This window comes from Papio anubis, chromosome 5, assembly GCF_008728515.1.
Source record: "Papio anubis isolate 15944 chromosome 5, Panubis1.0, whole genome shotgun sequence".
In the NCBI taxonomy this organism is placed as follows: Eukaryota; Metazoa; Chordata; class Mammalia; order Primates; family Cercopithecidae; genus Papio; species Papio anubis.
The window spans coordinates 70220969-70230518 of NC_044980.1; the positions used below are offsets into that span (position 1 = coordinate 70220969).

At 39.3% G+C, this 9550-nt stretch overlaps 1 protein-coding gene across 6 annotated transcripts in view; it reads left to right on the top strand.

The window, feature by feature from the left end:
• PDE8B (phosphodiesterase 8B) overlaps positions 1–9550 on the top strand; it is a 330903-nt gene that overhangs the window by 168898 nt on the left and 152455 nt on the right. The window lies entirely within an intron of this gene.

Below are 9550 nucleotides of genomic sequence, written 5' to 3' on the forward strand. Positions count from 1 at the left end.
TTGACTAATTAGGAAATGGTACATATATCCATAGACATCAGTTTCATAGACTTGAATATCATAATTAAAAAGTGAGTATATCCTTGGGTATTTTATTGATAATTTTCACTGTGGCTCATTTTTTTTTTTTTTTTTTTTGAGACGGAGTCTCACTCTGTTGCCCAGGCTGGAGTGCAGTGGTGCAATCTCAGCTCGCTGCAACCTCTGCCTCCCGGGTTCGATCACTTCTCATGCCTCAGCCACCTGAGTAGCTGGGATTGCAGGCATATAGCACCACACCCAGCTAATTTTTGTATTTTTATTAGTAGTAGAGGTGAAGTTTCACTGTGTTGACCAGGCTGGTCTCGAACTCCTAGCCTCAAGTGATCCACCCGTCTCAGCCACCCAAAGTGCTGGAATCACCACGCCCGGCCACTGTGGCTCACTTCTTAATTGTTGGGCCATTTTCCCCAAGTACCCTGTTTCTTTATCAGAAAAGTGATGAAAATATAGAATTATGACTGTTCTAATACTGGCTGAAGATGGAGGAACAAATTGGGAACTACTGATCAAGACCACGCTTCAGATCTGTGAGACTGTACATAAAGTCTGCCTGAAAACTGGTTGCATTCTGTTGCTTTTAAATGTCTGGAAATAAAAATAGTCTGGTATCTTTAAAAAGTTTAGAAAAAGTCCAGTGGCTTAGAAAAATGCCAGAAGCCATTCTGTCGGAATTCTGTAGTGGAGGTAGTAAACCCAGCCTGCAGTTCTTTATTAAAGGAACTCACCACATGATGTATACAGATGTGATGGTAAGGAATGTCACCTCCACAGAGACAGGAGAAGACACTCACCAGGAGCAGCTCTTATCCCTTAGGATCTGCATGAAGCCCAGGCTTTTGGAGAGATGGAAGTGAAAGGGTTAAGTATTTCTCTTTAATGTAGACCAAGGTAAACCAAGATGAAATTAAGCATTGCTTGACAGCAGTTGAAGATTGAAGACTGGCAAGACTATGGCAACTACACTTAACTTTTCTACATTTGACTCTCAGTTATGCCATTTTGTTTCTAATTAATCACTAGCATTTTAACAAAATGATGTAATTGATAGCTATCAACCAGACTGTCAGTCTTCTCCCTACATCAGAAGGTATCTATCTATTCAGCTATTGCCAGACACACTTTGTGCCCCATGGCAGCTACCTAGATTGCCGGCCAGAGGGCCTGCTCTCCACACTAGACCTGTGAAGTACTGGCAGGTGCCTAAGAGGATTCCAGTAATGTCCCTTCTAAGGCTGTCAGTGGGAGAAGGATTGTCCTGGTGTGCTTCTAAATCCCAATGGTTGCTGGGTCTTACTCCTGGCTTTTAGAAGGCTACCCCAGCTGTGCCTGCAGCAGCAAAGGGAATTTCTGTGTGTGGATTCAGAGAAGTGCCTTGTATTCACAGGGAAACTGTTTTTATTCTTATGTAACGTTTGAGGCCATCCCTCTGTAGGTTACCGACAGCCTCCTGTTCTCCATTTTTCCTCACCGCAGCTTGGGCCGGGCGCGGTGGCTCACGCCTGTAATCCCAGCACTTTGGGAGGCCGAGGCGGGCGGATCACAAGGTCAGGAGATCGAGACCACGGTGAAACCTCGTCTCTACTAAAAATACAAAAAATTAGCCGGGCGCGGTTGTGGGCGCCTGTAGTCCCAGCTACTCGGGAGGCTGAGGCAGGAGAATGGCGTGAACCCGGGAGGCGGAGCTTGCAGTGAGCTGAGATCCGGCCACTGCACTCCAGCCTGGGCGACAGAGCGAGACTCCGTCTCAAAAAAAAAATAAATAAATAAATAAAAAAAAATAAAAATAAAAAAAAAATAAATTGGGCTTCAATTTTTGTTCATAATTCTTTTAAATGAGAATACTAAGACTTAAAAATAGTAGCAGGAAACATAAGCCTTTATTCACTTTACAAAGTATAACTAGTAACAGTATACTTCATGTGTATACTGTGACCAGTTAAAATGGAAAGATCCTGTGTATGGGAACAGGGGTAGCGCTAGTGAGAATCCCTGGTAAGAGAAAAAGGGCAAAAAGGCAGAAAATGGAGAGAAAGAGGGGACAGACAGAATGATTAGCTCACACAGAAAAAGGAAGACAGAAGAGCCCCCTTGTGCTTCTTCTGACATGTCCTCTAGTACTAAAGTGGTCATGGGTTAGCTTTATCCACAATCTCCCTGTGTGGCTATCAAGCATAATCAGTATTATTTTTCAAAAATAGAACCAGGAGAGGAAAACAAACGTCCCTCTCGCTTTGCACCCCTACTGAAATGTTGAAGAACTAATTTCCTGGAGGCAAAATGCCAGTGTAGAAAGTGACAGGCCTCATTACATACTGCTTTCACAAAAATTGATTTCCATACTTTATAGTTGTACCTTATTATCAGGTGCATATATTGCATGTCTGCATTTGACATTTGTGCACAAAATAAACTTCTTTGATTACACCTTGAATCTCTTTGACTTGGCACCTTGAATCTCTTTCCTGTTGCATGCTGGAATTGGTTGTGACTCTGGTTTTCTACTTCTGTCTTTAGTGCACTTGTAACATGCCAGTGTCTGGAAACCATTATGACAGGTCCTACCAAGGATGCCAGCTGGACTTGAAGGAGACACTTGGTTTCCCTCCTAAAGTCTATTTTGTGAATCACATGACCTGAGGATCTGCTTTGTTTAGTACTGGGAGCCTGCTCTTTCCACTTATGCACTCTCAACTGATTTCACAAGGCTAAGTATGCATCAGATTTTCATTTCGCTTGACCTGTGATATAATATCCTCAACTGAGGGCTCCCTCCTTTTTTTCTGATATTATAGTAATTTTTAAAATGCTTTCCTGGCAACTGACTGAAATGGGCATGGTTGCCACTTTATAGGAATACACTGAATATTGACTCTAAGACTTACATATACTTTGGAGACAGTGTTACAAGGTTTCACCAAAATAGAAGGAAGATGGAAAAAAAAATGAAAAGATTAGTGGATCATACAGAGGCCACCAAGGAGAGTGTTTGAGAGATCAGGGCAACTAGAATAGCGGGGATGACAGTTTAGGGCAGAATACATTTTTGTAAGAGAATAGGAAATGTTTTGTCTTTAATGAATTAAGATCAATGTGAATTTTTATTCCAATGCTGATCTTGCAGCAGGTTAAATAGCATATCCTGATGTTGCAGTGCACTTTCTCAGAACAGTTAAGTAAATAAAACCTTTTTTCTTGGATCACATCGAAGTGAATAAATCTTTTTATTCTTTAGTACTAAGAGCTTTATATTAAATACCATGTTTCTGATATGCTGTTATATAATCTGGTAAGTGCTTTTTCATAGAGAATGAAGTTGATTTTTCTCTACTGAAAAATGAAATTACAGGAACCCATCCTCCTGTTTTCCTCCCCTACCCATCAAAATAGGATGATTGGAAAACATGGTAATTATCTCATGTGATTTGGTTTATGAAGGTTAAAGACATCTTATTAGGTTATTGCTAAAGGTTTCCAAGACCCTTTGCCACCTGATGTCAGAGGACCTGGTATTTGGCACTATGTGGAGTGACTATATAGCTCATTTCCTAATGGAGGTTATTGTTATTAATTCAGTTTATTTTTATAGCAGCTTTATTGAGAAATAATTTATCACCATACAGTTCACCCCTTTAAGCATTTAACTTTTAGTATACTCCTAGAAGTTGTGCAACCATCACCATAATCAATTTTAGAACATTCTTACCATTCTCAAGAGAAAGCCTATATACATTAGCAGTCTCTACGATTTTCTCTCACTAGCAGCCCCAGCCCCAGAAAAACACAAACCTAGTTTCTATCTCTATAATTTGCCAATTCTGGACATTTCATATAAAATGAACTCATGCAGTATATGGGTCTTTTGTGTCTGGCTTCTTAGATTTAGCATAGTGTTTTCAAGGTTCATCCATGTTGTAGCAGGTATCAGTACTTCATCCTTCTTATTTCTGAATTATTTTCCATTTAATGGATATACCACATTTTATTTATCCACATTTGGGATATTTTCAAGTTTCAACTATTATGAATAATGTTGACATGAACAATCATGTACAACTTATGTGGACATATGTTTTCATTTCTTTCAGGTATATACCTAGGGGTGAAATTGCTGGGTCATATGGTAACTCTGTGTTTAGCTGTTTGAGGAACTGCCTGTTTTGCACAACAGTTGTACCATGTTATATTCCCATCAACAATATATGAGAGTTCCAGTATCTTCACATTTTTGTCAACACTTGTTATTATCTGCCTTTTTTATAATAGTAGGGACAATTTTCAGAATGAAAGTGAGCCCTTATTAATTATCCCAGGCATGGCATGAACCAGTAGAACTCTTGGGAATGAGACCTACTCAGTAGCAAAAAGTAGGGGGTGATTTGGGGGCAGTGGAGCTAAGTGCCAGAAAGTAGTGCTCGTTGAATATATTCAACAAAGAGGACATATCCAATTTTATTGTAATATCCTGTGGGTAGATATTACTGTTTCTAAGGATCAAGCACATATTTATCTGGAAAAGAATCAAGTCTTTAAAATCATTTTTATAGGGGCAATTATGTTATTGTTCTTAATAGATACAATAGTAGATCAGCTTTGTTCAATGGGTAAAATAACTGCCCAGTTATTTAAAATAACTGCCCAGTGAACCATAGCCATTTTATCCAAAATTGATTCCCAGAGGCAAATTTGTAGCAGGTAATTTAAGTACTCTTAATTTATTCCCAGGGACATTCTTTTTACATTTAAGTGCATCTCTTTCCTAGGCCTCACCTGAGCTGCTTGTGCAGGCTACTACTAGATGTTCAGGTTTTACAAATATTTGCCATCTTATTCTGTCTTTTTACATTGTTATTGACCCACTGATGGTGTTCTTATAAGATGTCTTGAGTGGGAGTCTCTAGCCCTCTACCCTAGCACTGTGGCAGGCAACTCAGCTGGCTAGCAGTAGCTCATGGTATGGGATGGTTGGGCGATGCTATACCGTAAATGTCAGCTAACCCAGAAACCAAGACATCACAGATAATCAATGGTGGTGTTGGCACAATAAGTATCTGCTGGACTTTAATACTCATAAAATGTATCCTTTCTAGATCTGGTGTGTTGGCTTTTATTTATCGATGGAAATTATACATCAAAATGTTTCCCTTTCTTATTTGCTGCCAGAAAGCTTAGAGCTGATTTTTTATTGTTCAGCCACAATCGCTCGTTCATCAGTGTCTTTAATATAACAATTTCTATGCTCTTTCCAATGGTTTTTAAATTGTTTTTCTTAACTGTCCTAATCTTATGAGTTTTTTAAAACATTGTTAGCCACCTTTGAATTATTTTTAAAGGTTGGACTGTAGATAATTTTTGAAACTCCCATTTATAAAGACATGAAGGGTAAACTGTCTTTTCTCTCCAGAACAAGTCTCTTGGAAATTTGATTTGATTTGATTTAGGTAATTGGCCCTACTACATAGTACCTTCCCTCTGTGGGCTCTTGACCATCTGGGGTTGTCCTATGTTTGTCATGCTAGGGAAGCATAAGAATATTCTTTGGGTATTCTTTCAGAATTAAATAAGAAAAGGCAAAATGTTTGATAAAGAGACATTTATTTCAATATTAAATATCCTTCATATAAAATGGACTCAAGTCTAAATTGCAAGTTCTTCAAGTTGTCCTTGATCAAGATGTGTAGATGCAGAATAGTTCCTTCATTTCCACATCTTTTCTAGTGAGCAGGTGAGAGTACTTTCTCTGAAACTGAAGAGAGAACTGTCCTGATCCTAAAACCTTTCAGAGAGCTGCCTGACGGTGCTGCTCAGGAAGTAAGGGGTGTTCACCCTAGCATGGTGGGGATGGCCTCTGAGAGGCCAAGCGCCTTGGGGCACCCAGCTGTTCAGCAGTATTGTGGTGAAAGGGAGGTACAGTTGATCCTCACTTTTTGCACATTCTGTATTTGAGAATTTGCCTACTTGCTAACGTTTATGTCTAATCCCAACATCAATACTTGCAGGGCTTTTGTGATCATTTGTGGACATGGGCGAGTGGTAAAAAATTTGAATCCTCCTATGTGAATGTTCCCAGCTGAGATCGAACAAGGGGATGTTCTGCCTTCCCATTTCAGCTCTAATACTATAAATGTGTTCTTTGCTCACACATGGCTCAAAAATGTGCCAAGTTTTTCCCATTTTTTGTGCTTTTCATTGGTGATTCCATTGCTTAAAATGGCCTCCCAACCACAGTGCTGCAGCAGTGTCTATTCCTAGGGGAAAGAAGGCTGTGATGTGCCTTTTGAAGAAAGTACATGTGTTAGATGAGCTTCATTCAGGCATGAGTCATGATGCTGCTGGCCAGGAGTCCTATGGTGGTTAATCAACACTATGTATATTCAGTGTGGCATCTTTAAACAGAAACCAACATAGAGCACAGTTATGTATTGATCAGATGAAGAGAATACCTCCTGTGACCAGAGGCTCACAGGAATCTAACCCTGGATTTCCCCTAAGAGCAATGATTCAATATTTATGAATTCAGTGTTTGGGGTGACTTGATAAAACATAACTACCTTGAATAAAGAGAATCAATTTTATCTCTTTTTCTGCCCTTATAATTCTTCATGTTCGTGGGCCCCTGCCTTCAGCCCCAGAGAATGCAGCATGGGGCTTATTATTTATTGAATCTGGTTTTTTTCTGGATAATTTCATTCAGCAAATTATGAATATTATGAGGTGTTGAACTGAGCTTTTGAAAACTTAGTCAGATTCATCTTCAAGATTTTTGTTCCAAATATCCAAATTTATATACTCATTGTGAGTTTTTGAATGTTAGCAATAGAATTTGATTCATTCTGTATCCTTTGAGCCCACATGATGCATTTCCCTGTCTTCAGACTTACTTGTTGCTCAGTTGAGTGATTCATTCACCACTTCTTACTTCCTGGAGGTTTAGTACCACTCTTAAAAATAGCAAGAGGCCAGGCACGGTGGCTCACACCTGTACTCCCAGCACTTTGGGAGGCCAAGGTGGGTGCATCACGAGGTCAGGAGATCAAGACCATCCTGGCTAACATAGGGAAATCCTATTTCTACTAAAAACACAAGAAATTAGCTGGGCATGGTGGCACACACCTGTAATCCCAGCTACTCGAGAGGCTGAGGCAGGAGAATCACTTGAACCCAGGAGGCAGAAGTTGCAATGAGCCGAGATGGTGCCACTGCACTCCAGCCTGGGTGACAGAGTGAGACTCCATCTCAACAACAACAACAAAAAAAGGCAGGAGAACGTTGCACAATGGGTTCAAGTGAGAGGTCTGCCTTCTTTTGGGATTTGTAGCTCCCTTCCTGTGCTGGAAGGGGGCTATTGTGAGTGCCCCACCCTTGCAGATGTCAGCAGGAACCAGTTTCTCTTCCAGAGCTGAAGCTCCAGCGTGCTGTCTGGCTTTGAAGCTGCTGCCTTCTGTCCCAACTCTCACCAACTCTGTCGGGTTGTTCCCTGCTCTTGATCCTAATCAGTGCGTGTTTCTCAAAGGCCTATTCAGTCATCATATTGACCCAATCCCCAAACAATGGGTAGTAGTTAAGTCAACTTTCGTAAGGTTATGGTATGTGAAGTGATTATAAGAGATTGCTTACAAGAGCAGTTAGAATAAACAGTTCAGGTGAGGGCAGTGTCTTTAGTGAGCCAATGAGTTGTCTAGAAGTTGATTGGGAAATTGTTTAGTCTGAGATTAGAATAAGGTGTTTTTTGAAGCACATACCAATGAACAGATTCCTTGAAGATATTTCCTTACAGAACAGTTTGTATTTTTTCATGTTGAAAATTAGCTTAGTGATTATCTTTAATTAACAGGTTAAAAAAAAAAAAAAAGAATACCAAACCTGGTGAAAGGGTGACTTGGCATCAGGAATGGGAGAGGTGGTTTGGTGAAGGGATAGTGACCACCACTGACCACTAAAATAGCTTCATTTGTTTTGTATTTTCAGTGTCTCATTTCCTCCTATGTTTCTCCTTTTTATTTTATTTTGTTTTTAATTTTTAATTTTTGTGGGTATATGGTAGGTATATTATGGAGTACATGAGATATTTTGATACAGGCATACAATGCATAATAGTCACATCAGGGCAAATGGGGTATCTATCACCTTCTTTATTTATGTCACAAACAACCCAATTATGTTCTTTTAGTTATTTTTAAATGTAAATACACTGTTGTTGACTATAGTCACCCTGTTGTGCTATCAAATACTAGAGCTTATTCATTCTATTTAACTATATTTTTGTACTAATTAACCATCCCCAGTTCCTGCACCCCCCAGCTACCCTTCCAAGCTTCTGGTAACCATCGTCCTACTCTCTGTCTCTATGAATTCAATTGATTTAATTTTTAGCTCCCACAAATAAGTGAGAATGTGTGGTGTTTGTCTTTCAGTGCTTGGCTTATTTCACTTAACATAATGACTTCCAGTTCCATCCATGTTGTTGCAAATGACAGGCTCTCGTTCTTTTTTACAGCTGAATAGTACTTCATTATGTACTTCATTATGTACTTCAATAATATTCCTAACTATCCATCAACAGATGACACATTTCCTTGATCCAGTCATCTGTTGATGGATGGTTACAGGTTGTTTCCAAATCTTAGCTCTTGTGAATAGTGCTACAATAAACATGGCGGTGCAGCTATCTCTTCAATATACTGATTTCCTTTCTTTTGGGTATATACCCAGCAGTGGGATTGCTGGATCACATGGTAACTCTATTTTTAGTTTTTTGAGAAACCTCCTAACTGTTCTTCGTAGTGGTTGTACTATAATAATTTACATTCCCACCAACAGTGTACGCGGGTTCCCTTTGCTCCACATTCTCGCCAGCATTTGTTATTGCCTGTCTTTTGGATTAAAGCCATTTTAACTGGGGTGAGATGATATCTCATTGTAGTTTTCATTTGCATTTCTCTGGTGATCAATGATATTGAGCACCTTTTCATATACTTGTTTGCCATTTGTATTTCTTTTTTTGAGAACTATCTATTTAGGTCTTTTGCCCATTTTAAAATGGGATTATTAGAGTTTTCCTATAGAGTTGTTTGAGCTCCTTATATATTTTGGTTATTACTCTCTTGTCAGATAGTTTGTTTGCAAATATTTTCTCCCATTCCGTGGGTTGTCTCTTCACTTTGTTGATTGTTTCCTTTGCTGTGCAGAAGCTTTTTAACTTGATATGATCCCATTTATCCATTCTTGCTTTGTTGCCTGTGCTTGTGGGGTATTACTCAAGAAATCTTCACCCAGTCCAATGTTCTGGAGAGTTTCCCCAGTGTTTTCTTTTAATGGTTTCATTTGAGGTCTTAGATATAAGCCTTTAATCCGTTTTGATTTGATTTTTGTATATGGTGAGAGATAGGGTTCTAGTTCCACTCTTCTGTATATGGATATCCAGTTTTCCTAGCACCCATTAAAGAGACTGTCCTTTCTTCAATATATATTCTTGGCACCTTTGTTGAAAATGAGTTTACTGTAGATGTAT